This window comes from Alosa pseudoharengus, unplaced genomic scaffold, assembly GCF_046254945.1.
Source record: "Alosa pseudoharengus isolate Yale_2024_CS ecotype anadromous, Long Island Sound unplaced genomic scaffold, YU_APseudo_1.1 YU_APseudo_1.1_scf_4, whole genome shotgun sequence".
NCBI classification, from domain to species: domain Eukaryota; kingdom Metazoa; phylum Chordata; class Actinopteri; order Clupeiformes; family Clupeidae; genus Alosa; species Alosa pseudoharengus.
The window spans coordinates 32,381,300-32,389,149 of NW_027468774.1; the positions used below are offsets into that span (position 1 = coordinate 32,381,300).

Below are 7,850 nucleotides of genomic sequence, written 5' to 3' on the forward strand. Positions count from 1 at the left end.
GTGCAGCTGTGTTATGTTGTGTCTAGGCTGGCATGATGCCGTCTTTATTATTGTATATCACTCAGTGTGGATGAGTTGGGGACCTCTGGGCTAGGTTATCAGGGACTTTGTTGTGGCTGTGTTGCGATGGTAGCTGTTGGGTGGGCTTGAGTTGTGTTGTCTCAGAGTGGCTAACAGTTAGCTACTGGGTGTGGGGATCTGGGTCATCTTTGGGGATCTGGGTATGAATATAATGTCAGGGCTTTAGGTGGTGTTTGGGATCTTTGTGGTTAATGAGATCAAATGGGCTGGTCATGTTACTAAATTTGGATTAAGGGCCTTTTACATTTGTGGGAGGGTTGGAGACTTACGTGTTTCAGGAGTTTATCTGTATGTTGATGACATTGGTCAGGAGTGATTTGGCGAGTAGGCCTTGTGTTTTTCTGTACCAGCTTGCCTTCGACTTCAGGGGTGAAGGGGATAATGTCACAGTGTGCTGCTCACCTTTTTAAAGAAACTTCAGTGAGCAGTTTCAAAGGGTGAAGAATCACAGCCAAGATTCCTTCATGAGATGTTACACACAAACACGCTCTTGTGAGAATGCTTCATTTTTACCCTAAAATACATGACCTTTGGTGTTTGTGTGCAGTAAAATGAATTACTGATCGCCTGACTGTGTTTAACTGGTTTGTAACCAGGCCAGTTGAGTGCTACAGAGGACCACAGTGTCTTGGGTCTCCTAATAAAGAACCATAGAAATGTGTGGATTTCCTACTTATTCACTAATGGCTTCTTATAATCTACTGAGTCTATAGCCAGTTACAGCTTTCAGACCTGCCAGAGCATCAGACGATTAACCATTTGCCCTCAAGCAAAAGACACTCATCTCATAAGCATTTTCAACTCTCTTCTACAGTGGCTCTTTTGCATGTCCCTCACACCTTACAAAGGCTCCCTATACAAACATGAAATGCTCCACCTTGATTACTGGGATATGCTACTGTACGGGAAATCTTTCTTGGTTTTCAGAACACTTGGGAACTCTCAAGGCCTATCAAGAGAGCACCCAAATGATTTTCACATTTCAGGAGCCTATAAAGGTCTGGAGAAGGTATTAAATATCTAAGTATGGCGTCCTTCTCTAAAATAGTCTAAATAATATTTTTTTTGTCACAGCTTACACTGGCCAAATTTGACACAATAAACTTTACAGTATCCAGCCTATATTTCAGTGTCAGATATACAGCCATGAAAAGTAGCCTAACCCATTGTTGTATTTTGGCAAAACAGTTGCACCACTCATAGAGGTTTGACAAACTGGTTCAAAACATGCCTTTGCTCTGTCCACTCACTCTGTCAAGCTAGAGTCACCTAGATAACAAGAGCCATATTTTAGATCAGAAGAGGAACAATGTTTCGATTGTAATGAGAGATTTAAGGCACAGCAATGCTAGAATTCTGTTTCACCCAGTATTTAAAAAGGCCTTTTGCAACATTCCATCACCAAAACCAATGAAGCATCCCCATTATATTCATATTCTTGACAAAGGCCTCTTGTAGCATCACAGTAATACTTGTATACCAGCAAATCATCTCCAGCCAACCCTTGTGAATGCTTTTCTCCCTGTATTTCTGTCAAATGGATATCACAATGCATTTTATTTTTTTAAAGCACTTGTGTATAGGCCTAAGTGCAAAAATACCTTAAAGTATACTCAATGTTTTTTTTTTGTCATTCAAAAATGTCTATATATTTGAAATATGTAAATATAAATATACAAACATATAGTGTAAATGCACCATATTATTTTGCAGCAGAATATATGTAACTATATCTAACTATATCAGAAAGTGAATTTTTAAAAATGAAGACCATTCACATATAAAATAAATGAACCCATTGTGAATTTAACCCATTGATGGGATAGTGTGTGTCTCAATGTTGCTATGTATTTTAAGTGTATTAGTGTTTAAAACAAATTATCGCATAATGCAATTGGCTAAGGCATGGATCTGGCCATGATAGAGCAAAAGTCCACAGGATTTGAGCTTAAAGGAGAATTCCGGTGTGATTTTGACCTAAAGTGTTTTGAAACATGATACCGAGTGTGAACGTATGTCTCATAGCCCATCTCGGCTTGTCCCCTGCACTCCGAAATCTGGCGCTAGTTAGCCGATGCTACCAACAAGGCGGTCAATGGTTGTGCCTCGGCATCGGCATAGCCATGCAAATAAATCACTGTTTTACACCATTTACGAGGCTCAATGTATCTCCACACTTCATTGGCAGACTTCCAAGGGCCCTGACATTTAAAACGAGACATTGAGAACTTTGAAAAAGCACTGGTAGTTTACTTACAAGACGATATATACAGACAGTATCTTCTCGAAGTTTAGCGTTTGCAGCCATCTTGAATTTAGTCACGATAAGTCGAGCGACGAGTAAGAATGAACAGGTATGATAAGGGATCAGATTCCAAAAATAATTCCGTGGAAATGCATGGATTCCAGTTGCTGCTACTGGAAGAAACTGTAATCCATGCATTTCCACAGAATTATTTTTGGAATCTGATCCCTTATCATACCTGTTCATTCTTACTCGTCGCTCGACTTATCGTGACTAAATTCAGGATGGCTGCAAACGCTAAACTTCGAGAAGATACTGTCTGTATAAATCGTCTTGTAAGTAAACTACCAGTGCTTTTTCAAAGTTCTCAATGTCTCGTTTTAAATCTCAGGGCCCTTGGAAGTCTACCAATGAAGTGTGGAGATACATTGAGCCTCGTAAATGGTGTAAAACAGTGATTTATTTGCATGGCTATGCCGATGCCGAGGCACAACCATTGACCGCCTTGTTGGTAGCATCGGCTAACTAGCGCCAGATTTCGGAGTGCAGGGGACAAGCCGAGATGGGCTATGAGACATACGTTCACACTCGGTATCATGTTTCAAAACACTTTAGGTCAAAATCACACCGGAATTCTCCTTTAATCAGAGTGAAATCTATTCCTTTGTCAGCTGTGTTTTCCAGCTGTGTGTACAATGTGTTGTGTTTTCTGGAATGGAAAACCTTTTGTTGTCTTCACTGGCTTTATTGTTCAGACTGTGTGATACTTGTGTGCAACTGGAGTTGGGAAAATACTTGTCAATACTTTCGATGTGATGAATGTTGATTAAATTAATCAGTTAAACCACTTAAGGGAAAATGTATTTATTCATTTCTTGTATGTTGCTTGTTTGAGACTTAAGATAGATGTATCTGGATTGTACTGGAGGGTCAATAAATGAGCTTAGTATGTTTCACCTAGTCGCATATCTGTTCTCATTTGGGTGTTTACTCAGAACTACAGTAGGATGAAACTCATATTGTGAGTTACCAAAATAGCATTCATATCTTCATATTCCTCAATAAATAGCATACATATCTTTGTATTCCTCAATAAATAGCATACAGATCTTTGTATTCCTCATGAACAGGTTTGGGCCCGTGAATATATCCTTGCTGTCTCTCTGATTCATAATTGCCAATCAAGACATTATAACACCTGCCTTCTATTGACCATCCTGTGAGTCTGACACAATTTTCCAATCTGTCAACCAGTATTTTTCTATCAACAATATTGAAGACCACACTAACATCAATTTGTTTTACTTGAATCTGTTTTAGATAGTTTGGGTGAGTGAAGTGACTTGCCCATTACAGAAAACACAGAAATGGTTAGAGACTAGGTCCATCACATTCACACTAGGACTACTGAGACCCCTGCTGAGAACCAAATCCAATGTATGACTTCAGACTGGTTGCACTCACACAAGAACAAAAAAGGTAAATCAGTCTGATAATTAGCAGAACTTCATTTTTAATTTTAAGATGAGAGGCAGGGATGCAGTCTCACCATCCCTGTATTTCAGGTTTCCCTGCAAAAAAAGCCTCACTGCTCCTTCCAGCTGCATGCCATTTGTCATCATGATGCACAACTCCTACTCCTGCCACAAGAGATCACTCTTGCACAACTCCTACTCCTGCCACAAGAGATCACTCTTGCACAACTCCTACTCCTGCCACAAGAGTTCACTCTTGACCTTTGCAGCAGCAGCAGCAGAGTCTGGAGAAGGCAGACGCTACGCGAGATTTTAACGATGGCCTCCTGGTCTTCTCTGTGGCAACAGAAGGTTCCTCCACCACTGTAATACAGAGCACATCATATGAAATACACAAGTTCAAATCTTAATAAACTGAATAATATTGTACTCTTCTTACCTGGTGCGGGAGCTACTGATCTCTATAGATGGAAGAGATGGAAACAATATGGTTTTATCATGAACATGCAGCTGCACAGACCCCTCAATAATGCAGTATGTCAATTTAAACAAACAATGTGACATGTGTTCTTACTTTAACTCTCCAGTGGATCGTAAAACTCCTTTTTCTCCTCTGCTTAGTCTCACCTTTTGTGGACTTCACATCTGCAGAGTCCTGAAAGATGAACAACGGGGAAAGGACACAATTCTTTATTACTATACAGTTATCGAAACACATGACACAAGTTTAAATCAAGACAAAAAGACCTTCCTATTTATTGTGCCAAGCAAAAGTGTTTTCTATGCCGTATGTCTAACCAACTACTGTAAATAGAATGAGCACTACTGAACACACATGTCCAGAGCCTTTTGTAAGGAGAAATGTATCAAGCAATAATCTACAATTGTCAAGACTGACTCACTAGCACACATAGCTAACTAAGAAACAGTCAGACCTACAGTACACCACCAGGTTTACTTTTATTTCTCAAAGGTGAATGACCTAAGAATTTACCTCATTGGAGCTTGTATCACTGCTTATACTGCTGCAGCTGCTGGTTCTGCTGCTGCAGGTGCTGTCACTGATGCTAGAGGCGTCCACTGTTCCAGTGACTCCTCTGTCCACCAGAGCAGTATGTCCATCAGACTCTTCAGACTCGACGCTGTTCTCAGGCAGATGAGGAGAGGAGACTGACATGTCTTTGTCTGTCTCAGTCTCACCGTTAGTGTGTGTGTTCTGCCCTTCTGTTTCAGTGTGCATGGACTGTGATAAGGCTGTAAGAGCAGACAACGCAAATGTTAGCATAACTAACTGATATTCAGCATAAAACATAAATTACAGACAGCACAAACAAGACTACAATGCATACTGGCTACTATTTAAATTTAAATTACAGAAAAATAATCTACATTGGCAAGAATTTACCTCTAGGCACGTCTTGTCTTCCAATCAAATCAACCAAAGAAGTCACATGTAGCTACATCGCTGTTTGTTCTAGCAATACTTTTGGGATCTTCAAAAAGCATCTCCAAAGACTCATCTGTTTAACTTCTCTAACTAATTAATTCTAATGCACATTTTTCTGTTTTCTTCATTATTATTATTTATTCTTTATTATTATTTAATCTATTACTCATATTTGTATTTTTTGTAAGGCTATCACTTTAATTCAATTCATTTATTTAAATGTAATGTTCCTTGATGTCATTGAAAACTAACATATGGATTTACAGAATAACATGATTGTATAATCATGAAGATAACAAACAGTCCAAATAACACCTCTCTTTCTGGATGTCATGTCTGTAGCTTCAGAGAGAAAAGATGTCACATCTTTTGAGATGGCGCCGATGAGCTGCTTCCTGACTGTGTCTCTCTCTGGCATAAACAACTGTGGCAACAGTTAAGATTTAATGGACAGTGGAATATAGTGGAAGTGGAAGATCTTTTAAAACTGTGTTGTATTGCTTGGTTTATGAATTTTCGTAATGAATATAAACAGAACTAGTTTCTCATGATGAAATAATCTGATGTGTAGGCTGTGCTGTGGGCTGTGGGGACTTTGGCATACCTGTGGAAAGAGCGGCATCTCCGCCGCTTCCATCCCTGCCACAGAGGTATGAAATAGCTGCACACCATTCGGAGCATTCATCAATCTCTCCAGCAGCGTTCTGATAGACTCCGGGATGAAGTGCTTGAAGATAAATCCGATGAAGTCCTCAAACTGAATGTATCTCTGGGTCCTGCTGCCGGTGGTTTGCTGGTACAAGATGCACCTCCTCATGTCAGTGAGCATCTCTGAGGTGGTCTCTATCAGGGATGAGAAGGTTGCCGTCATGGCAGGTAGATGCCTGTGGCATCTGAGAAACTCACTGACATCCTGGCATCCTCCATAAAACCCTTTGATCCAAGGGGCATACCCAGGCACCAATGTCTCCAGGAGCATGGTTGTGATGTCGACAACACATTTGCCCACTTTGCCACTGATTTGTCTGTCTTCTGACTGTCTGAGCAATTGGGAGAAAAATCTGCTCAGGTCAGCAAGATTGTCGACATCAGGCATGGGGTTCTCCACATTGTTGACGATAAGCCTGCGCCTGACATTGGTTCCTGCTTCTCCTGCATCTTGGGCATCTTTGAGGACGTCCCCACTGCCAGCTGCAGCCTGCACCAGCACTACAGGGAGGCAGAGAGCAGCAGACTCTCTCTGGGTGGCTTTCTCCATCTCCCTGCACACCATCAGGGCAGGTGTCAGGATGTCCAGCGCGAGGAAAGATACATATCTAATGATCTTCTCCATGACCCAGTTCAAGTCCTCTTCAGTGAACTAGAGCCAGATCATAAAAATCATAGATTATTTGACACACACATACTGGACATTTGGGCATGTGCACATGCAGAATGTAGAATTGAGATATGTGTACAAGATTTTGGTAGGACTAAAGCATTTGAAGATGTTCTTCCCTCAAATTTGCAAACATTACAAGAAGCAATACAAAAGTCACTCAAAGCATACATTAAAAGGCAAACATAGAAACCGACATACTTCAACAATGAAAGCTCTTCTGATCATCTGCAATTCCCTGAAATAAAAAGAGAATAAGCTTAACACACATAACACTTTTGGACACTGATAGTGACAGATAAATGAGTGATTTCAAGGACTGGCTATCATTGTACAGATGACTTACTCAGCAGAAAACCACCGGGTGAAACGTAGGACACGGATAATACAGATGTCCACATCTAGAGTCCCGTTAAAATGTCGATGCACAACCTCCTAGGAAAAAAAAGAAGCAGTCATCATTGTCTCATTGTGTGAAATTACTATTACTTTACCAAGGCTGTAGATTCAGCCATTACATTTGGTCAGAGCAGTTGAACCTATCCAATATTTTTATCCTAGGAATCTAGACGTTTAGGATCAGTAGGAATAGAGACAATTTCACATTTTTCAAGTTTCCATTCTCATAATGGTGACATACCCCAAGGTCTGGAGGTCCCCCTTTAAAACTTCCTGAAGAATTCGCCATCACTTATTAACAAGAACTACACTAAAATGCATGCACTTGAGTAACACTGCAGAAGACGTTTTGTTGTGAACACTTTGTGTATCGAGAGAACACCTCACCACGTTAGGCCTAAACTACGTCACAAAGCTGGAAAGGTGATGTCATAAAGACATAAAGACCACCTCACATTCACGTAAGTGTAAGGGATAAAGGACGACACAGCGTTCGATTAAGGGACCGTTCGTTATTTATAAACGGGGTCACCGGAGGGATATTGAGTGCTTCAATCAAAAGTTGCATGACCCTCCCCTGCCTGCAAGAAGATTTTCAACGACCCTCCAGCAGTCTGTTCAACAAAGACATGACCCTCCCCGACCAATCGTTGATACCTAGCGCTATAGAGCGCTATGAAAACACAACGACATAAGCAATAGTTCTAAACTCACCCTCTGCTTTCTGATCTTACACATCACACTTCACCAAGATGGTGGCCATTTCTGTAGATTTACTAAATGCACACTTCCTGCAACTGCATTAGCCTACTTGAAATAATGTAC

General features: G+C 40.6%; 1 long non-coding RNA gene across 1 annotated transcript; it reads right to left on the bottom strand.

The window, feature by feature from the left end:
- Positions 1–3,953: 3,953 nt before the first annotated feature.
- Positions 3,954–4,925, bottom strand: LOC143102786 (uncharacterized). The gene is made up of 4 exons (XR_012982655.1): positions 4,796–4,925; positions 4,376–4,456; positions 4,241–4,262; positions 3,954–4,164 (listed from the first exon to the last, which is right to left on the bottom strand). It is a non-coding gene; the product is annotated as an uncharacterized LOC143102786 (long non-coding RNA).
- Positions 4,926–7,850: the final 2,925 nt, after the last annotated feature.